Here is a 21,677-nt window from a genome sequence, read left to right on the forward strand (position 1 = left end):
CCACACTCACATCTTCCTATTTCATGCTTCCCTAATATATATTTTAGTACTGTTTAAACCAGTATGACCAAATCTCAACCTACTAATCACATCACCCCTTTTCCTATTCCCTGTAGCTTTTTTTGCCTGCCTGTCTGCACTTTTCGTTACCCTCTTCATTACCCTCAACCCCTACATGTGCTGGAATCCAAATATACTGAACCACCACCCTACCTTCCTTATCCTCTACAGAGTGCTTAAAATTTCTGCCACCAAATCTTGTCTAGAGTTTGCATGCATGTGTCTTATGCTCATTAATGAGCTACTGGAATCAGACCATACTTCTTTCTACCCATTGTAATGCAAATAAAATGGGTTAAATGGGCAATTAATTCCCCTGTGAAAACTAACAACCCATCAGTGGTTCTCCTACTCACCCTAAACTCTGACGCCACCCTACCTTCTCTTCTACTGTTCTAGATGGATCTGTATATACTTTACTGTATATACTACTTCATTTCTTTCCTCTCTTCTCTTTTTTAACAACTCCCAGTCTACTTCTGCCTTCTTTAGTGACCATGGTGGTACTACTGAGCTTGTTATAGTTGGACACATCTACTTATCCCCAACCTTAATCTGCTGACTAGATCTTATATCGTCCTCCCAAAACTCTTGACTGACTTGCTACTTTTCTCCTGACAGGGATTTAACAACACTTTTGTAGGATGACTGTTTTCATGTCCTTTCAGACAAGCCCAGTAAGTGGCTGCTAGTTGTTGCCTCTTTTCTCCAGCAGCATTTCATTCATCTTGCCCTGTAATGCTGGAGTTGTTTTCATTGCACTGCAACATGACCACAGATAGTAAACGTCCGCCCTTCGTTTCACATTCACCTTGATGTCAAATCACTTTTACTTTTTAGTTCCGCTACTGTGCTAAACCTGCAGCATTAACACCTGAGCACGTGGTCCGACTCAGTGTACTGCGCAGACCCAGACCATATTTAAATGAATTACTATATTTATATAGACGCGTTTCACGGGAGGAGTCTGCTACTCATTCTCCTGTGATCAAATTCTATGTTGATTGGAATGTGCAAAAAAAACATGCGTAGATTTGGACTTAGTAGAGGCTGATACATCCGCATTTTTTTCTACTTACGCAGTTTTCTGGATTTGTACTTACGCAAAGTGTAGTAGGAAATCTACGATACTCTGTGATAGTTCAATGCAGCACACTCTGTGTGTACCTAAATGTGTGATGAATTTAGGGAAAAGAAAAGAGTATTTGTTATTAACCTCTAAACAACAAAGTTACTAGTGAATTTAGAACACTTTGAGGAAACACCAGCGTTCTTAGTGAAATCAAAACAGTTGTTGATCTAGTCTGTCCAAAACAATAGGAAGCTTTAGCGTCCTTCAGTACCATCCAGTGGGAAGTCTCTCCAGGTCCAGTCGCCTGAATTGAAGAGGCGGAGGATGGGTGCAGGCTTGAAGAAGAAGTTTTGTCTTTCATATTATCAAACTATCCTCTTTCAAATAATCCTAAATTTGGACTAAACTATACTTTGACAACTCAGAGTGGAGCCCAGGAGAGAGAGTCACAGTCTTACAATCCTCTCTGCATGTTCTCTACAGCCGCCACCCCATCTTAGTCTTCGTTATCGCATAGGCTATGTCTGCTCACCGACCAAGAGTAAGTTAATACCGTGTGGTTAAATAAATATCAGATCTCTCTCATAAATCATTGTTATTAAATTACTTGATAAGTGACCATCACATAGATCTCTTCCGTCTCACTGAAACCTGCCTGCAGCAGGATGAATTTGTTAGTTTAAATGAGTCAACTCCAATGAGTCACATCAACTATCATGTTCCTAGAAGTGCAGGCCAAAGTAGAGGAGTAGCAGCAATTTATAACTCAGATTTATTAATTACTCCTAAACCTAAACATAGTTATAACTCATTTGAGAGCCTCACTCTGAGCCTTTCTCACCCAGACTCTAAAACTCAGAAGCCACTTGTGGTTTGTATTGTTTACTGTCCTCCTGCTCCATATTTAGAGTTCTTAACTGAATTCTCTGAATTCTTATCTGACTTAGTTCACAGATAAAGTCATTGTAGTGGGAGACTTTAACATTCACGTAGATGTTGACAGTGTCACAAACATACAATGGAGGAAGGACCCAAATGCACAGCGTCGACTTGAGTAAGAACAGTTGTTTAATGGTCGAGGTCAGGCAGGCAGAGGTCATGCATGGTACAGGCAAAAACTGGATCCGACAGGGAGTAGACAAAGGCGAGGTCAAAAACAGGCGATGGTCAGACTTACAACACTGGACTGTCAAAAGCTGGACTAGATGCAGGGTCGGTAGCAGGACAAGGTCAAACACGATAACAAGATACTAGAACGCTGGAATGTGGATCATGAAAATGACGACAATCTGGCAAGGTGCTATGGCAAGACATGGTGCTTAAACACTAGGTGAGTAATGATTGATGGAATACAGCTGGTGATATCATGTGACTGCAAAGTAAAGCTAAAACTAATATCATGGGCACTAAATAGGAAGTGGTTGCAAAATAAAACCAGAAATGAATGGAAACAGTAACTGAGTAACGTGAGCTGTGACAGAACACCCCACCATCTAGGGCGGATTCCTAGACGACCAAAAAAAACACAACCAAGCAAGATGGGTGAAGGGAGAACTGGAGGGGGGTCGGGACAAAAACACAAGATCAAACACAAGAAGTTGCGGAAGGAGAACCAAGTCCATGAGAGGGAGGAGAGAGGGAGGGAGTCCATAACAAGAGAATGCAAAGTCCAGATATTCTCTCAGGGAGGGTGGTGGCAAGGAGAGAAACAGCACCTTTCGTGCCCAAATGACAAGGCTGGAGCCCTAGGGGGACAATATGCCCCCAGTAGCCCAACGCATGGTAGTGCTCTCCGGATGGGCGACGCTCCAAGAGACTGAGGAGGTGCGGCGGCCGGTGATGGCAGAGGCCGCGTCGCCGCCATGACAGGAAACAGCGACTTCCGGGAAGGGAGTTGCCTCCGGACAGCCAAGGTGGCCGACGACGCAGGAGGCAGCGCCATCCCTGCCACAGGATGCGCCAAGGGCCATCCAGGTGCCAGCGGGACACCGGAACCAAGGAAGAGGACAGACGTGGAACCAGAACCAGAGAGGATGGCAGACGTGGCATCGGAACCACAACCAGAGACAAGGACAGACGAGATGCCGAAACCAGGACCAGAGACAGACGAGATGACGGAACAAGGACCACTGCTGAGGGCAGACAGGAAGCCAGAGCCAGGACCAGAGACGAAGACAGAAGAGGCGTCAGGACCAGAGACGACCCCAGGCGTGAAGCCTTGGCGGACGCCGTTGGTGCTGGACCATCAGGAGCTGGAGCAGACGTAGCCGGATCCGGACCACCAGGACCTGAAGCAGACGTGGTCGGGACCCGACCGCTAGGGGCTGCACCTGCACACAATGGACCAACAGACACTGGAACCAGGAGCAGAGCGGCCACCTCCTGTCCACCGAATACTGGACCGCCAGAGACGAGCCCAGCTGTGGTCACCTGAGCACCCCCACGCCCTTCGGAGTTGACATCTGCACAGAGGGTAACAGAAGGCTCAGAGCTGCAGGCCGGCGGACGCCAGTCTGGAACCCCAGAACCTGCTGCCGGGACTGAAGTCCTTGAGGGCCGGCAGAGGCTGGGACGACCTCTTCAGGAGGGCCGACAGGAGCTGAAGCAGGAGCGACTTCAGGAGGGCTGACAGGAGCTGAAGAAGGAGCGACTTCAGAAGGGCCAACAGGAGCTGGAGCATGAGCGACCTCAGGAGGGCCGACAGGAGCTGGAGCAGGAGCGATCTCGGGGGGCCGACAGGAACTAGAACTGGAGCGACCTCAGGGGGGGGCCGACAAGAACTGAGGCGACCTCAGGGAGGCCGACAGGAACTAGAGCGAGAGCGACCTCTTCAGGGTCGACAGGAACTGGAGCAAGAGCAACCTCTTCAGGGTCGACAGGAACTGGAGCAAGAGTGACCTCTTCAGGGTCGACAGGAACTGGAGCAAGAACGGTCGTGTTAGGGAGGTCGACAAGAGCAGGAACGACCTCTTCAGAGAGGCTGACAGGGACTGGAGCAACCTCATCAGGGAGGCCGACAGGGACGAGAGCCTGGCTTGGCTGGCAGCTTTGTGCCTGGCTGGAACAAAGCTGGAGCTTGAGCATAACGTGGCTGAGCTGGAGCTGGAGCGTGACGTGGCTGAGCTGGAGCTTGAGCGTGGCCAGTTGGCTGTACTGAGGCCAAGACAGGGCTGGGTGCAGGCGAAGGTGCAGAATGAGGCGTAGACTGTGACGCAAGAACCGATGCAGACTGTGACGCAGGAACCGATGCAGACTGTGACGCAGGAATCGATGCAGACTGTGACCCAGGAGCTGATGCTGGCTGAGACGCAGAAGCTGATGCTGGCTGAGACGCAGAAGCTGATGCTGGCTGAGACGCAGAAGCTGATGCTGGCTGAGACGCAGGAGCTGAGGCAGGCTCTGACTTCTTCTCAGTGAACCCCAGGGCCTCGTGCAGTGCAGGCTTTCTGATCCTCTGTTATCTGACCATTTATTATTAACTTTTGAATTTACCATATTTGACCTTACAGCAGCTGGAAAGAAATCTTACTATAGCAGATGTTTATCTGACAACGCTGTTGCCAGATTTTAAGCAGATGATTCCATCATCTTTTGCCTCAATGTCTTGCAGCTACATATAGGAGAACCTTAATGCTTATGAACAGGTTAACTGTCTTGTAGATGATGCTGCAGCTTCTCTACGTACAATGTTAGACACAGTGGCTCCTCTGAAGAAGAGGGCAGTGAATCAGAGGTTAGCTCCATGGTATAACTTAGAGATCCGCAGCCTAAAGCACAGGACCAGACAACTAGAAAGACAGTGGCGTTCCAACAAAATAAATGTAAACTGCATTGCATGGAAGGACAGTCTAATAATATATAAAAAAAACACTTTGTGCTGCTAAAAAACATATTATTCCTCCTTAATTGAGGAAAACAAACTTTTCAGCACTGTAGCCAGGCTGACTAAGAATCATGGCTCTGTTGAGTCTACTATCCGCTTAAATCTCAGCAGCAATGACTTTATGAACTACTTTACTAACAAATTATCACCATTAGAGAAGACATTCAGCAGCGACTTCCTCCAAACGACAGAAAGCACTGTCTAGATCCATCAACTTTAAATTTTCCAAATCCTCTGTCTTACCTAGACAGCTTCTTCCCCATAACTCATACAGTATGGAGTTAACCTCAATAATCACCTCTTCCAAGTTGCCCACTTGTCTTTTAGATCCAATCCCAACCAGATTACTCAAAGAAGTTCTGCCTCTAATCAGCTCGTCCACATTGAATCAAATCAACCAATCTTTACATTTAGGCTATGTACCACAGGCTTTTAAGGTGGCTGTAGTCAAACTTTTATTGAAAAAACCTACTCTGGACCCTGGAGAATTAGCAAACTATAGGACCATTTTAAATTTAAAGTACCCTGTATTTCAAAAATTCTTGAACAAATTGTGGCTAAACAATTATCTGACAACATAATTGTGAATAACCTGTTCGAAGATTTAGAAAACATCATAGCACAGAAACAGCTCTGGTTAGAGTCACTAATGATCTTCTCTTAGCTTCAGACATGTTTCTAGTCCTTGTCCTGTTAGGTCTTAGTGCTGCATTTGATACAATTGATCATAACATTCTATTACAGAGACTAGAACATAGAATCGGAATTAAAGGAACAGCATTGGGATGGTTTAAATTCTATTTGTTGAACAGATTCCAGTTTGTTCATGTTAATGAGAAATTCTCCACATGTGCAAAGATCGCTTGGTCCAATTCTGTTCAGCCTATACATGTCTCCTCTAGGTGAGATTATTAGGAAACATTCTATTAATTTTCATTGTTATGCAGATGATACTCAGCTATACATGTCTTTGGAACCAAATGAAACAGATCAATTAGTCAAAATTCAAAGTTGTTTAAAAGACATGAAATCCTGGATTTCCCAAAACTTCCTTCAACTAAATTTAGATAAAACTGAAATTCTTATTGTTGGGCCTAAAAATCATAGGGAGACACTATTGAGTCAGATAGCCACCCTGGATGGTAGAACATTAGCTTCAGATTATACTGTGAGAAACCTTGGTGTCATCTTTGACCATGATCTGTCTTTTACAGCATACATTAAATAAATCTCCAGTACTGCCTACTTTCATCTTATATAGCATGTTTTATATATATATAGCTAAATTCAGAAACATCTTCTCTCAGAGCGATGTAGAGAAACTGATTCATGCATTTGTTACCTCTAGGCTGGACTACTGTAACTGCTTACTCATAGGATGTCCTAACAGCTCCTTAAAATGCCTACAGCTTATTTAAAAGGCTGCAGCCAGAGTTCTGACAGGACTTAGAAAGAGAGATCACATATCTCCTACATTCGCTTCTCTGCACTGGCTGCCTGTAAAATGTAGGATAGAATATAAAATTCTCCTACTCACCTACAAAGCACTCAATGATAAAGCTCCTTCTTATCTTAAAGACCTCATAGTTCCTTATGCTCCCAGCAGAACACTTTGTTCTTAGAGCGCTAGGCTACTTGTGGTTCCTAGAGTCCTTAAATGTAGAACGGGAGGCAGAGCTTTTAGCTACCAAGCTCCTCTCCTGTGGAACCAGCTCCCTGTTCATGTCAGAGAAGCTGACACACTCTCCACCTTTAAAATCAGGCTTAAAACCTTCCTTTTTGATAAAGCTTATAGTTAGAGATGGCTTAGGTCACTGGCAATGATTGTTAGTCACAGGAACCTTCTCTTAGTTAAGCTGCAATAGACATAGACTGCTGGGGGACTTAATTTATACACTGAGCTCCTTTGTTTTCTTCTACGTCTTATGTCCAATAACCTCCCATCATTGTTCTATGTTCAACTAATCTTGTCTCTTTCTCTCCAGTAGTTGTGCGTCCCCCCGCCCTCTCTCTCTCCTCCACTCCCTTTTCCTCTCCACTTTTTCTGTCAAATTAAAGGCTTGCTGTATGTGTGATGTATGTGCAGGGTATTCATCATACTGTAAAATACTGTAAAAAATTAAATTAACTTTTTATAATCTTTATTATAGTTCTGCATCTAATTAGTCCCGCATGTCACAAATTGCGCTTGTATCTTGTATGGCGGACCCACATGCACAGCTCAGGAGACGACCTGGATGCAGGAGAGTTGAGGCGGCCAGAGACGCAGAAGAGCACGCCCAGCAGTCCACAGGGACCGGTGACGTCCTCCAGGTGGACGTTCCCATCCTGGAAGCCGAAGAGTCGAGGAGGTCGTCGACGAAAAAGGCAGCGCCTTGCGGCCGGAGAAGCCGAGGGCGAGGGCACCAATCAGATGGACGAGAAGACAGAACCAGGACCAGAGACGAGAGCTGACGAGGAGCCGGAACCAGAGCCAGAGCCGAAGAATGCCGAAGAGCCGGAACCAGGACCAGAGACGAGGACAGGCGAGAAGCCGGGACCAGAACCAGAGATGAGGACAGGCGTGAAGCCGGAACCAGAGACAAACCCAGACATGGAACTGGAACCGGAGACGAACCTAGACGTGGAACCAGAACCAGAGACGAACCCAAACATGGAGCCGGAACCAGAGACAAACCTAGGCCTGAAGCCTGGACCAGAGACAAACCCAGAGGTGGAGCTTCAAGGCTGGTCGTAAGGGAGAAAATTTCATGGATTCCAATTGCAGCCGTTCTCCAGCAGGTGGAGCCAAAATGCGTCCAGGGGTTAGCGGGAAACAAGGGCAAAGCAGAAGCAGAAATACTGGCAAGATCACGATGTGAAATAGTAACTGATGACTGACCTTGAGCGGGTATTGAAGCATGAACTGGCAATCGCGGGGACGACGGAGGGAATGCAGAGGGTGGCGTTCGATGTGAAGCCAGTGCGTTGGCTGATATCCTCAGTGCCGGGGTAGTCGAGCCACCATTCCTCCTCCATTATGATGTCATCCAGTTCCTCAACAGCGGCCAGGCGAGCCTCAACAGTGGGTGCCTCCATGGCGTCGTCCAAGAGATATTTGTAGCACACCCGGAAGTCCTTGGACAAATCTGGCTACATAGATTTAGACATCATGAATGCACCCCTTAGCCCCCCCCACCCCACCCTCCCGCATACACACCCTAAAGCATAAACCTAACCTGTCCACCAACACAGCAACATCACACACATTTTGGATTAGCTAAACACAGTAAACCATTAAATAAACCATAAATCAGGAAGAGTGATGAACGCAAAATGTTCTTTCCAAATACGAAATAATCCAGGAAACCATCAAAATTTGCGGCTAGCGTTAGCAGCTAGCACTAGTAAGTTGTGAGAGTCAGCTGTGTTTCTAATTACTACCGAGCCTGTTTTGTGTATGTTGTAGCTCGAGTAGACCCGTGAATTTGGGTTATTGCAAGTTCTATCTAAGTCTAACATGTGTGTTGTTGCTTATATAGTCAGCTACTTTAGCTGTAAACGTGACGTGTTTTTTTATACAGGCTGACGCATGCCAGCTACCAAAACGCGACGAGGTTGCTTCTCAAACTGACACGGGGCTACCTTGTAGAAGAGTAGAAGAGTGCTCACCTCAGGAGCAAAGGTATGTACATTTAACAGCAGTATAATCATTTGTTGGCCAATATGCAGTTTTATTTGACAGAGATTTTGCATTTCATATTTCATTAGTTGTGGTATATATATTATTGTCTATGTATTTACTCTGTATGCAGTTGGTCAACTTATTTTGATATAAATGGTAATTTGTAACTCTGTAACTGTGATGGAGACCATCTTCAATAAAGTCCTGCTGGACTCAGGTTGTTCTATGAAGGACCTTGTAAACATCCCTGTCCCACCAGCCCTCTGAGCAGAATTTGAGCAACCTGACAGAAAGGAGGTCATTAATGTCATGCTAAGATTTAACAAACCAGCACTATAAAATAAGTTGAAAACGTGTTTGCTCCAAACACCATTAAAACTGATCTAACTACCTCTATATATTGTTTAGATCTGTAAAGGTTTTGAGATACATAGGAAATACTGGTCATTTCATTAATCTGCTATTTTATTCTTTATACCTTCTAGAGTGGTGTCAAGGAAAACAGCTGCATCCTCCATCTCTACGCGAAGACAAAAAAGATCCTCGCATCTCGCCAGCCAACTGCCCATGACTGTACCTGTTCCACTCCAGAAACTATGCTTTCAACATAACTATGAATCCTACCCATTCATTTTGTGGTCTGCACATTGAACTGTGAAGGTAACTTATCCAGCATTATAGTGCTGGTGCATTGGTTGACAATAAAGATGGCTTTGACTATTGCTGTTTCACTGAACTATTTTTTTATGAGGGAAAACAGACAAATGTTTTATAATTATTCAACTTTTATTGAGGTATTGCCACGAAAACAATAATTTAGGTATTTCACAGGTGGTCTAAGTCCAACAAAGGTGCCTTGTGCCTCAGGAAACACTGCCCTGATCCAGACCATGGAAGATGGGATGACAACTTGGACTCTTCCCCCTAGAAGTCCCCAGCACCACCTGACAAGACTTCTCTAGACTAGATACCTGCAACGACTTGAGATACACACACAGACATAGTACTAGATACACAGACATGGTAATTTGTCAAATTTATGAAGAAAAAACAATAACTACATTTCTATTAGTTATATATTAGCACTTGATATATCATACACCTTACTAAAAGCAATTAAAAGTATATTAGGTCAATATGTATTTAGAACCAAAACTATGTTAGTAAACCAGAGTTCCCAGGTATGTTATGATTAATCTGTAAATAGTAAAATGTTCTAAAATTGTTTAATTTCAGAGATACTGATTCATTCCATGCATGTGTAATTGTCTGATATACTGTATATTAAATGTTTTCTGTAATAAATACACATTCAATCATACTGGCTCCAGTCCTGGATCATCAACCATACATGACAGTAGGTTTGGCAACTGGTTTAGGCGTCTTGAGGTAAGATTTATCAAAATTTCTATTTAATTAATTAATAAAAGTAATAAACACATGCAATATCTTGACAGCAACAGTTGCTGTCACCATGCCTCTGTAGGCATTCACCGTTCCCACATTTAACATTTACACCTAATTACAGACAAATACGGCAAAATATAGGCTGCAGCTGAAGACCCCATTATGGAAAAATTATTTTGACACAGCAGCAGCACGAGAAATAAAGAAACATGTAAAAATTTATTTATATTAGTTTATCGAGCTATGCTTCATGTTATGAATATTCTGTTGTATTAATTAAGGCTGCTTATTGGCAACCATTAGTATTAGCATTAGCAGCTAATCAAGTTGCGTATTATATAAATCAATAAATGAAATAAATGTGAAATTTCCAGTTAGATGTACCTTGCGTCAGTTGAAGTGTAACCACTTCACCAGCCTCCCATTCGACTTCAGAGTCAGATTTTGGATTAAACATGGTTAAACTCCACTACGAGGGCGAGGTAGCCAGTGTCGCTGTTACAATGGATTCAGTGACCGTGACTTTTGATCCCTGCGGCGAAACACGGCTATGCGCTTCCTCAAAGGGGTGTGGCCATCAGCTTTGCTTGCGACACACCCCTAAAACAAAGCGTTGTGGACGAGAGCTTAAAACACTATTTCAGACGGGCCGTGTGGGCGATCTACAGTGCTTTTTGGCATCAAAAGTTATAGACACATTACTTAGACATCAAGGTCCAATTCTTTAGCATTGTGTAGCATGAAAAAAGCGTGTGCATGGACCTTTAATGTATTACCAATGTTCAGCTATATGATAGCTTAGAAATTTTCGGTTTTTCCAGTAGTATGTATATTGCTCCTCTGAGGAGTGATTGAAGCAGCTTGTGTGGCTGAGTGGCAAAGAGCATGACTATGATGCAGGAATTCCTTGTTTAAAACATAACTAGAACAAGTCTTTTTCTTTGCAAATCTGATCAGCTGTACAATTAACTTATCAGGTAGTTTCAGTAATGCTCAACTTAATAATTACAAATAGTTAATTAGAATATTTTACAGTGTAATAAAAACCCCATTAAAATTAATGGAAACAACTTTTCAAATCCTCATCAGTTTTGTCTTCTTTCAGCTTTAACTGCTTCCACATACTTTAAGCTACAGACACCATTTGAACTACAAAATAATCTTCAACTACTAATCTGTTGTTCAGCCTTTTAATATCTTTAATACTTTTTGAGTTATAGCAGTTTAAGCATAGGGTGGTTTTTGAGGAATTCTTAGCTTTTCTATTATTCAATTCAATTCAATTCAATTTTATTTATATAGCGCCAAATCACAACAAATTAGTGTGTATTGCGTGAGCTAGAGTGCGTGATGTCACACCTAGAGTGTGAGCACACGTTTTTTTAAGACGGTACTTTTCTCTTTAACTGTCCATTACAGCCACAGTTTTTACTCTATGAACATATTTCTTTCACTTAGTCATGGTCATACTTGTCTTCTTTCTAATGAGGTGTCTGCTTAAGCCCTCAGGCATATACTTTAGTCTCTAGCTGCTTCAAAGCTCAGAAAGTTACAGAATTCTTCCCATAGAGTCTAATGCATTTGTATGTGAGACTTTTTAGGAGAAACGCAGAAGTCCTACATTTTGAAATTATGACTGTGGCACAATGTTTAGTCTTCAAACATAAAAGTGATACCAGTTGCTCATTAAAACCTAGGCATTCATAAACTAAAGTAAATTTTTCATACCTATTATGGTTTTGCTGTAACAAGCTGGATGGAGCTGATTTTCCCGCCTTTCATGTCCATGACAACGGTGCAGCTGCAGCTTTGACTAACAGGTCAAAACTCATATTACTGATTAGTTCATTACACTGTCTGATTGTTTAGTAACTCATCACACACTTCCTTTGAATCTTTCAAAATAAAAGCACCAATCCAACTTTTAGCTTAAATAGGACTATTTATACTTTTGAATGGGTAATTGTGACTAATTTAATTTAAGTTAATAAAAGTATTTTACAGTTTAGCTTTTAAGCATACACAGCTCCTCCAAATCCTTTCAAAATAAAAGCCCCAATCCTGATCTTTATCTAAAGATAGCAATATTTCTGCTTTCAACAGGTTTATTATGACTAGGTAATTAGACTAATACACTGTTTAGCAAATACCTGCAAAGTCCTTTTCCATATGCTTTCAAAATAAAAGCACCAATCCAATTTTTTACCTTTAATAGCATTATGTCTGCTTTTGACAAGTTATTTTCATGACTAGTTAATAAGACTACTTTACAGTTTAATAATTAATCACATACACTTTCTCCAAATCCTTTCAAAATAAAAGTACTAATTCAAATATTCAATTTGTATACCAGTATTTCTGCCTTTGACTGTTTTTATATATGACTAATGAGACTCTTATACATTTTAGTAATTAGGCACACACTTTTCCTGCACATCTTTTCAAAATAAAAGCACCAATTTAATTTTTTGCCTAAAAAGCACTGCTTTGGATTAGTTAAATATGATTACTTAATAAGCCTTTTTTATTTTTAACCTCTGTTAACCTGAGTGATGGTTCATCTATATATTTAGCCTTAATAGCACTATTTTTGCCTTTTAATACGTAATTGTGTTTAGTTAGTAAGACCATTTTAAAGTTTAGGTCTTCAGCATACACACGCCTCAACGAAATCCTTTGAAATACTAGTCCAAAACTTTAGCTTTTATAGCACCATTTCTACCTTTGAAAGGTTAACTGAGACTAGGTAATACGACTATTTCATAGTTTAGGAATTAAGCACACACACCTTCTACAAATTATTTCAAAATAAAAGTACCAATCCATATCTTTAGCTTCAATAGAGCTATTTTTGCTTTTCAATGCATAAATTTGCTAAAATAATTAGACTATTTTACTGCTTAGCAATTAACTTCCTATAATTCCTCATTATCCAATCCAGATCCAGATTTTAACTATAAATAGTAATGTTTCAGTTTTCAACTAGTTTATTATTGTCGGGTTTTGGGTTTACTTCTGGTTTTATTTTGGTATTTCCGTTTTCTTTTCTCTAGTCCATGTTGCTGCCAACTTTCACTTCCGGTCCACATCACTCCACCTGGCGGTCATTTGCAATCACGCCAGTATTTAATCACCAGTACTCACCTGTGTCCTCTGCCAGATTGTCGTGATTCTTTCCGCATTCCAGCATTTGTTTTGATTCCCTGCCTGATACCAGTTCTGTTTTCTGAGCCAGCTGAGTCTGTACCGTTGCCGAGCCTGTTTGTTAATGACCATCGCCTGTCCACTGACGCTGAATTGCCTGATCCTCCGGTACCGTATTCCTGCCTCTCTGTTACCGACCCGTGCTTGTCTGACCGCCGCTATCTGCCTGCCCCCTTGTTTGAAGATTGTGCCAGTGATCTCCAGACTGTTTCTCTGTATCCTGCACAATAAACGTTATCTTTTGGAACGAGTTGGATTCTGTGGCGTGCATGTGGGTCTGATCTGTCAAGATACCTGCCCCGCCTGACAATTATGACTATTTTAAATGGGTATTTTACTGTTTAGCAAATACCTGCATGTGCTTTGATATTGTCAGATTTTGGGTGTATTTCCTGTTTTATTTTGTAGGACTTCCGGTTTTTGTTTTCATCTTGTTAGTTCCAGTCTCACTTCCGGTTCTCATTACACACACCTGTCTCAGATTAGTCATCACCCACCGGTATTTAACCACCATTAGTCACCACAGCCAGTTGCCAGATTGTTGCATGCCAGTCATCACATTCCAGCATTCAGTCATTCTGCTTACTGTTATCGTGATCTTGTTTCCTGTTCCTGACCTCTGATTCCTGTCACTGTGTATGACCTGTAACGATTCATGTTTCTTAGTTAAGTTTGTCTAGTCATCTCCGGTTTAATTTTCTTACCACTTCCTGTTTAGTCCTCATCTAGTCAACCCAGCCTTACTTCCTGTTGTTATCATCACCTGCATATCATCAGTCATTAGTCATTTAGTATTTAAGCTCCACCTCTAGCCATAGTTCCCTGCCAGATTTTCTATGTTGATTCCTCACTAGCATTCCAGCATTCCTTGATCTCCTGCCTTGTGTTACTGACCGTGCTCTGTCCTCGACCCTGCTCTTGCCTAGCCTATGACCGTCCTGTAATGTAAGTTGACCTCTGCTTGTACCTTGACCACGTCTCTACCTGCTCTTTGTCGGATCCTGATTGCTACTCCACCGTGTATGACCTCCGCCTGCCTGACCTTGCTAATAAACCTTCTTATCATACTCAAGCCAACGCTGTGCATGTGGGTCCTTCCTCCATCGTCGGTTTGTAACAGAACAATCTGGCCAAACATGGACCCAGCCGGCGCCAAGTCCATCAAGACCGAGCTGCAAGCCCAGGAAGCGCGGATTCGTACCAATAAGAACGAATCACCACGATGCTTCAGGAACTTTCCAGATATGCAGCTCGCCAGGAAAATCTCATGATGGTATACGGAGAACAACTGACGGTACTTACCCAGCGAGTAAAACCAGCTCCAGCTCCGGTCGCCGCCGCAATACCCACGCCGAGCTCAGCCGCTCCACACGTTCAACTCAGAGCTCCGACGCACTTCTCCGGTGACATAGGTGATTTCAGAGCTTTCCTAACCCAATGTGAGATACAATTCGAGCTCCATTCTCCGTCTTTTCCGACAGAGTGAGCCAAGGTCGCTTTCGCCGTGTCCCACCTCTCGGGAAAAGCGGAAGTTTGGGCCACAGCGGAGAGGCAAAATAACTCAGCCTGTCTAGCCTCGTTCACAGCCTTCTCCGCCGCCCTGAAACGCATCTTCCAGGAGGTCACGCCGGGTCGAGAAGCCGCCCAGAAGCTGGTGAGTCTCCATCAAGGGGATCGCTCTGCTTCTGCGTATGCCATCGTGTTTCGGACACTCGCCACAGAGGAAGGTTGGGACTCCACCGCTCTGAGTGACGTATTCATCAAAGGTCTGTCCCGTCGAGTTAAAGACAGTCTAGCAGTCACCGAAACCCCAGTCGACCTAGATGAGTTAATAGCCCTGGCCATCAAGGTCGATCGTCGGTTATGGACTAGCATCAAGGAGTGCCGTGAGGAGGAACAACGCACCAACCCACCGCGACGCTCCAAGCTAATGGCGTCCTCGAGTCTAGAATCACCCAGTCACCCTGAACGCACCTCGTTGCAGGTTTTGCAGCAACACGCGCCAACTCACCATGCCCACGCGTAGGGAGTCGCCAAGTCAGCCGCATCAGCATCACAACCGATGGAATTGGGACGTCTACGTCTGATGAGCGCGTAGAAAGACCGCAGCCGAAACTCAGGTCTGTAATTATACTGTGGCCAACCCGGCCATATCGCCATGTCATGCCCAGTAAAAGCCAACGCTCCCCACTAGTCTGGAGGTTAGTGGTGAGCCAATCTACACTGTGCAAATCCTCCGTCAGGCCATTATCCGTAGCCACATCCTCCGTGGGGACCCAGTCTATTCAGCAGGCAGTTTTGGTGGATTCCGGTGCCGACGCTAGCCTCATGGATGCTAGCCTGGTCAAGCATCTGGGCGTGCCCATGTTTCCACTACCTACCTCATTAGAAGCCACAGCCTTAGACGGTCATAGATTATGGAAGGTTACGCACAGTACTGGTCCCATCACCATGGTTTTCCCGGATGCTCATTCAGAACAGAACCATTTTCATGTGGTTGAGTCTTGTGCACATTCCGTGGTCCTTGGCTATACCTGGCTCATACGCCAGGTATAGCCGTATAACCCCAACATAGATCGGAGGACAGGAGAGGTGATGGGCTGGGGGGCTGAGTGCCACGATTCATGTTTTTCTCCAAGTCCTCAGTCGACGCCCAACCCAGTGCTAGCCATGCCAGAGGAGAAGCTCGATCTCTCATCCGTCCCGTCATGTTATCATGACCTTGGCCAAGTTTTCAGTAAGAGGAGAGCCACTTCTCTCCCGCCGCACCGTTCCTACGACTGCTGCATTAATCTTCGCCCAGGTACCACACCCCCCAAGGGAAGGTTATTCTCTCTCTCAGCTCCAGAACGCAAGGCCATGCCTGAGTACATTGACCAATCCTTAGCCACCGGAATCATTCGCCCATCATCGTCCCCAGCCGGCGCAGGATTCTTTTTCGTGTCAAAGAAAGATGGCTGTCTGCGTCCCTGCATCGACTAACGTGGACTCAACGCCATCACAGTCCGAGACTCTTATCCTCTTCCTCTGCTCTCCTCAGCTTTTGAGTTCCTGGCTGAAGGCAGGTTCTTCACCAAATTGGATCTGAGGAACGCATATCACCTGGTCCGCATCAGAGAAGGGGACGAATGGAAGACGGCCTTTAACACTCCCGCCGGACATTACGAGTACCTCATGATGCCTTTTGGTCTCACCATGTGACAAACCGCCGGTTTGTTTCCCGCTGAGCAGCCCCGGACTGTGCGCACGCACACACGCACGCACGCACGCACGCACGCACGCACGCACGCACACGCACACACACACACACACACACACACACACACACACACACACACCAGCTGATTGGCCGCAGAGAGCGGGTGCACAGGCAATCGTGCGGGCATTTGGACATTTCACCACCATCACATCTTGTTACGCTGTTAGACTAACCACATACACTTTTGTTGGTTTTGTTTTTTTGTTTCATTACTTACGTGTCGGGAGTAGTCGAACTCCCGCGTCGCGCTGGCAAAACCGGACAGCTGGGCGACGCTCACTTTTGACATCATTGCAGTGTCGCCTCGGCGCGAGGCGCGGGTCCGGCGAAACCACTATTGCTTGTTGTTATTATTTGGTCCTAGTCCTTATTTGTGGGGTATTCTTGTGTTATGTATCTGAGAATTATTGTAGGTGTCGTGTATTTTCTCTTCTCTTAGACCACGACAGAGATTTCACAAGAACTCAACTTAGAAGTTTAAATCAATAGCATACAAATTTATTATACATGACAAATTAAATCAATCAGATAATGATTACATAAGAGTAAGAGCAAGAGAGGCAGAGACCGAATTCACCTGCTTGTTCCTCTGCAGAGGGAACCGAGAGGTCGGAAAAGGTCCGCTGTGTGCTACCAGCGGACCCTCTGCGAAGCGCTCTGAAAAACCCTAGCCTGTGAAGGCCTGCTTTTAACCACCACCTAAAGTCTTTCCACATGTCCAAATAAGGACGTGTAGATGTTTTTCTCGGCTACTTGGAAAGTCCTGGCGCTGGGCCGTGTTATCTGTCCAGCTCCAGCTTCATCTGGCCCACCATCAACCTCCCAGTTCCTTTCCCAGGTCGGCGTGACATTTTGAATATTTCTTTAGGAACAGCTCGAATAAACAGTTTACGCAACAGATTCTGCGAACCCAGATTCTACGAACCCAGTTTAAGCAAACTCTTTCACCCCACCCCACACGAACCCATCTACTCTCTGTACTTCTCTCATAAGCAATGATCAATTTTACTGCTAAAAGTAAATGTAAATGTCTGTTTCCTGGAGTCTATCCCAGATGCTCCCCAGACAACGACCCTGCGAAACTGCAAGGGTTGAGGAACAGTCACTGCATCTTAACCTGACCCGAACAGATTGTTCACTACCTATATAATAATATATGATATGATACATAAATATACTACAAATCCCCTCCTCATGGGCATTTTAATGCCCATCAATCTTGAAAGCGAGTGGCCAAGAAAGCTCCTCTTTGACTCATCATACTGCATTATATTAAATAGACATGAACTTCAACATTAAGATGAAAAAGCAAAGTTAAAGATTCACAAAATCTGTGGTGAATAGAACACCTAAGCTCTTCTTTCAGCTCCAACAGGTGATCCTCCCACGCTGCCTGTAAACAAGTACATTCAGTAACAAACCTCACAGTTTTCATTCTACATAAGTGTCCTCTTTATCACAACAGATTCTTCACAGACTCCACACCGACCACAGTTAATCATGAAGGTCTGTGCTCTCACTTCGTCCAGTATCTGCAATTCAGCTCATGCACGGGCAAATTCAAACATCAGTGTATATCAACGATGCAGCTAAGGGCGGCGCTCCGCCCACACCCTATAGCCGTGTTGGTCAGCGCAGCCCCACAATGTTAGGTGGGTGAGGATTGTTGATGTAGCTGGAATTGCAATATATTGGACTCTCCATCAGCTCCTTCGGCTCCATCGACTCCTCCTTCGTCCGTCACGGTTGTACTGGAAGCTGTGGCACTGCACCCTCTGCGTTGTCCTAGGAACCTCATCTGATGCCCTGCCTTTCTGCTAGCGACCCAGTTGGCCCAGCTTGCCTTCACGTTGAACACAGAGTCCCTTGTTTCCCGACTGTCCAGGGTTCCAGCACACTTCTGCTGCACCATCCTCTGTTCCCCTCAGACTGGTGCTCCAGCTGTGACCTGAGAGCTGATAGCTGAGAGGCAGAAAGATCTGCACTATAGTGCAGCATAAACCATCCTACAGAGCTAGGGTTAGGGTTAGACTGAATAGAACATATAGTTTGCTTTTTGTTCCAAGTCGTCGCTGTAGAAATCAAAAGATCAGAGAATATAAAAACCCACAGTTGTAGCAGATCATAAGACACACCCTCCTCTGATACTGAAGTAACCTGTGGATGGAGGTTAAGAGTAGGAGAGAAGTTGGTTAGGGAAAAAAATTAGTTTAGAAAATTAGTTGACACATTTTCTCCATTGCTGCTCTGTGTAGAGGGAAGGGTTGAAGTTGTTAATGTGAGCTTCCTGTGGACAACAACACACTGAGATGCAGAATGAAAATTGTTAAACCCTCATTATAAAAATCAACAACAAGAAACATCATCGACATGTGTCATAGTCAGTCCGCAGAGCATATACAGTATCAGTCAGTCATGTCATGAGCTCAGGGTTTTTGTCGTGCACGTGAGCTAAGAGAGTGACTCTTGCTCTATGAGAACTATAATTTAGAAAGGCTAGCCTGTGACCTTGTTCTGCTAAATGAGTCAGCAGTGTCACTCAGGGCCCATCAGTGATCCGGAGTTTGATCTTCTTTGTCCTCTTCTTTCCTGCAATGGAACAACACAGCTTTCCTGCGTATATTAATCATCTGTTTCACATAGAAACTTGGTTGATGCATTAAACACCATTTCGTCAAGCAAAGCTTCGTGCAATGTTAGTCTATGCGTTCGGCATATTTTTACAAGCTACACACTAAAATGCAATGTTCACAGTACTTTTTCATCCCTCTATTGTCATTATCACATTTACACTTCCTTTTCATTCACTCCTTCGACTTCCCTTAACTCCTTTCCTTCCTGACATACCCTGCTCCTGTCACTTTTCCTATCACTCCACAATGAGTCCCGCTGTAAGATCATACTCCTCTGTAGCGTAAGCTATTTACAGTATATAACAAATCAAATTTTGTGCCAACTCGACCACAACCTTTCTCCCATGGATTAAGTTCACCAACTTGGGATAAAACACAACAGAAACAGAATAGTCCATTCTCACAGCAGATGCCACACACACAAGTTCCCCAGTTACTAGGGACCGTCATAAAGCAATAATCAAAACATTTTTTACAATACATTTCCCCCCTCAATAGACAGATAACTGTCAATTGAATTGAAGCCGATTAAATCATTAAATTAAGATGGATGGATAAAAGAAACACTAGCAAAACCCTTAAAAGTAATTTCCTACTCTTATTTATCCCTACGTATTTATACCTTACCAGGGATCATCATCAATCCCTGAATAACTGAGTGAACTTAAGGACAATTCAATAGGAGAAACAAGACCTTATGTTCCTCATGTTTAGACCTTAATAACTATAACATCAACACGAACTAATCTCATTATGAACCACAGAATCATTGCGTTGTAGGAAACCTTTTAAATTCAAGACGCATTGCGGATGCATGCATTAAGTGACTTTATACAAAAATTAACGTAAAGACTAAATAAGCTGAATCCTCACAAATTATCAGAAATGACACATGGACATAACACAACCTAGTTAACTGTTGGAAATGCAAAGCTATTCCCTAGAAATTCAAACAACCCCACAATTATTGTTACATCTAATTATAATTCCCCTGTGACTGTCAGAGTTTGTAGTGATAACAAAATAGCTTGTGGACGATAACTGAAGTATTGTAAGCTATTAAAGAAAGTCCATATAAACCCACATACAGTCACCCTCTTGGAGGATAAAGCACCGTCACTGTTGCTACTCAGTCTCTTCCCCAGACCTCCTCCTTCCATGCCGTAAAGAATCACCACAGCCCTGTCACACTTGTTTAAGGCCTGCAGACTGATGACATCTATGTTAACTGTTTAGCAAAAGGATGGAAAGAAAAAATGAACTGAGACCTGGTTTACACATTTGCTAAATGTGTCTTCTGCTCTGCTGGAATATATTAATGATATGATGATAAGAACTAAGTGGAACCTCATCAAAACATGTCAAGGCGATCATTAAAACTGCAGCCCCACTTAAACAGTAGACGGACTGTGCAAATACTAAGTGTAGTGTAGTGAACAGTAGCTGCTTGCAGCACCACAATCCGTAGCATTACAATACAGTACTATAGAAGGCTAAGCATTGTTGCAACAGTTACACCTTGCAGGTTCTGAATGGTTTGGTTTTTCTGTCTATTGGAGAACTGGCACAGTAGCAGTAAAATGCACGTCTGGTTTTAGTCACTTTAAAGTTTGATGTTTTCTGTAACACACGAGAGCATGATGCGTTATGCTAGCTTACGTACTGTAGGGATCAAACTGCTGTTTACTGTATGATGGAAACATTTACACTCCTCCTCAAATTCCCTTTTAGCTGATTGACCTCCTCAGATACTTCACTCACTTTATGGTATGTGGGAGGCACTTCCTACAGTGTTGAGGCCTTGTCTAGTTGAAACTTTCTCCCTCACTACTGTGAATGAGTCTTACCAATACCATGAGACAACTGTCTACAGTTGTGTTAGTTGGAGAGATGGACTGAGGCATGTCTCAAAGTCTGGTGCACACAGTCTCTTCATCCACATACTTCACATTCACATTGTTTTTACACAACACACCGTCAACCACTGAGCATCAGATGGAGCATTTGTCAGCAGAGTGATTGAATTGGGGAACTTTATCTTGAAATATTCTCCTATACCTTTGTCTTTCCTTGCCTAGTAAAATCGCATATTTTTAATTTTTGTCTCTGTTGGCAGGTTTAAGGACTGAGCTATTTTGACCAGCCGACTTGTTTATTTTGTTTCCCAATTTTAGATATTTGTCCTGAGTCTCAAAGTACTAAAGTGTGCATCAAGGTGAAGTCACAGATTCAGAGGCATCTGGCTTTTTGGCTTTTGATGGAGCCCATCAACAAAGTTCATGAATCCTGCAGGTGTCTGGTCCTCTCTAGTACCCAGTTGAGTAGACTCCACGTTGATCAGCGGACCCCTTTGGTCTGGGCACTTCTCGTGAGCCTCGTAGCCAATCAAAGCAATGGCTTCTTACGTGACCAGTCTTCCCACAGCAGTAGCATCTCACGCCTCCTCTGTGGCTGCCCCCTGTTCCTCTGCCTTTGTCTGCAGGGAACCCTCCTCT

This window comes from Betta splendens, chromosome 15 (assembly GCF_900634795.4).
Source record: "Betta splendens chromosome 15, fBetSpl5.4, whole genome shotgun sequence".
In the NCBI taxonomy this organism is placed as follows: Eukaryota; Metazoa; Chordata; class Actinopteri; order Anabantiformes; family Osphronemidae; genus Betta; species Betta splendens.